This window comes from Oryzias melastigma, linkage group LG12 (genome assembly GCF_002922805.2).
Source record: "Oryzias melastigma strain HK-1 linkage group LG12, ASM292280v2, whole genome shotgun sequence".
NCBI classification, from domain to species: Eukaryota; Metazoa; Chordata; class Actinopteri; order Beloniformes; family Adrianichthyidae; genus Oryzias; species Oryzias melastigma.
The window spans coordinates 4378993-4381473 of NC_050523.1; positions in this window are offsets into that span (position 1 = coordinate 4378993).

Sequence of the window (2481 nt, forward strand, 5' to 3'; positions counted from 1 at the left end):
GGGGGTAGCTGGGTGGCACCTGGACGGCAGCATGGGGGCAGGGGGGTGGCTGGTGGGTGGCAGCTGGACGGCATTAAGGGGGAAGCTGACTGCTGAAGGGTGGCAGCTGGATGGCAGCACGGGGGCAGGGCAGTGGCTGGAGGGTGGCAGTCTGAAATCAGGAGATTTTGGGGACTTTGGAGACTCTCCCATCAGTCAATTATCACGTTGCTGCCTTCCTGCCACCCGCCCTTCTATTTATTTAAACTTTCTCTCAAAACCTCAGCAGCCACCGCACGGCTTGTAAAACTGCGACTGCTGCTGACCGATTAAAGATTCCGCTATACTGAAGATTTTGCTAAAAAACTGGCATTTATGTGACCGCATATAGTGACATTTGTGACCGTAGTTTTAGGCAGGAAACTCTAAGTTAGATTTTTCAACCTAAATTTTTAATTATAAAGCGATATATGGACCTCCATATGGGTATGAAATAATTTCTAGAACTCAAATGTTGTTGACTTTAATACTAAATGATTATTTACATCACCAAAAAAAGGAAAACGTTCATTTGAGCCACACCTATGACCATGTAACATCATATACTGTAAGTCTGGGATGTTTTATGTTTACATAAATATATTTATAATGCTTCTTTAAATGTATTTTTTATGTTATATGATATCAGTCAATAGAAATTTTAGTATAAACCACAATTTATTGCATGTATCTTACCATACGTGAAAACAGCGATAAATGCAGTATTTTAATATATACCTCTATATAAGGAATATACTGTCAATACATTGTTGCTCAATATATTGAGAGATATATTTTGGTTTTATAAGGGATTGTAGATATTTTTGTTGCTTTTGAGTATTTTAGCATTTGTTTTAGTGAGTGAAAATGAGTTTAAACACCACAAATGAGCTATTCTTCACCAAACTGAGGCCCAGCGTTCTTTAAAAATCAACCCGACTGTCAAGATTTATAAATATTTTTTGTCTAAATATAATCCATGTTGTGTTTTGCATATGGAGCTCAGAGTCGGAGCTACAAGGAGTTAAGGAAATGTAGTTTTTTCCTGATAACATCCCACGTGGACGACGTTCCTCCACCATGACATTGGATTTCACAGAATCTATTAACAGCAGAAAGCCTGGAGCAGATGGTCACAAACACACACACCACATGAAAGTTTCATCTCATTTTACTTTGTCTCAACAATGCAAAGGTGAGCAGGTCAGAGATGGGATCACTCATGTTTATCAGACTTTTACGAGGCCTGATTTGCCTCCCATCGTCTACACGTCGTACAGCAGAACGGTGATGGGAGCGCTCAGCGCCATGTTGAGCAGGATTTGTTTGGAGCAAATGTTTTCGTCGTCTTCGTCCTCCACAAAGACGGACAGGAAGCGCTCCGGCTCCCAGGGCACTTCCTGAGTCTGGGAGGCCGGCACGCGCACGCAGCTGACGTCCTTCCTGAAGGCGAACTTCTTGTTCTCGCTCTGGTCCTCGCCGCTCTGAGCAGAAGCGATGAAGGCGTCGATCTCCTGGGCCTTCTCCGTGATGAACACACGCACGTTCCTCTTGCTGTAGTTGCTCATCTGGCAGGCGGAGCTGTTATTCCCCATGACGGGTCAAGGCTGTGGGCTTAAAGAACAAACTCCACTTTAACATTTGCAGCCTCACATGACTCATCCCTGAAGCTTTGAACTGTTATTGTGGCGCGTTGGAACTATCACAGCAGAAACAGCTGCACATGTGCACACTTTATAAACCCCTAAAAGCCTGAGGCACATTCCCAAAAATAACTAAATAAGCTGCAGACGAGTGAAGGAAACAAACATGTGGCGTGGATCAAAGGGTGATGTGCGTCTTACCTGCTGATTCGGAGGCAGCGGCTGACTGAAACAGTCTTCCTCACCCGAACACTTTGTCTTCTGGACGGTCTGATAACATGCAAACGTTGCCTCCACAGACCAGACTTTGAATGCTGACATGCAGAGAGATTAGCACCAAACTGGGAGAAGTTTTGTTTTTTAAAGAAGTTTGCATCCTTGTTCTTAATTAAGTTATGCTCCAATTTCAGAATTTCTAACATTAAAGTCTCTTTAATTGAGACATTTGCAAATGAACCATAATTTGGTGGCTAAACCCTCCAATCCAACCCCTTAACTCTTTAACTTTTCAATTGTTATCACGATCAACATAATTTCAGCAGATTCTGAAGGAGAAAAGTGGCTGGAAGGTGGCAGCCGGACAGCAGAACAGAGGCAGGGAGGTGGCTGGAGGGTGGCAGTTTGAAATCAGCTGATCATCAGATGATTTTGGGGACTTTGGAGACTCTTCTTGCCTTCTTGCCACCCTCCTGACACCACGTAACCTCCAAATGTGCCCCGGGCGGTCAATTACCAATGTAAAAAAAACTCTGATCACTGGATCATTTAAACTTGTTCTCAAAACCTCAACAGCTGCTGATTTTGCTGAAAAACTTTCATT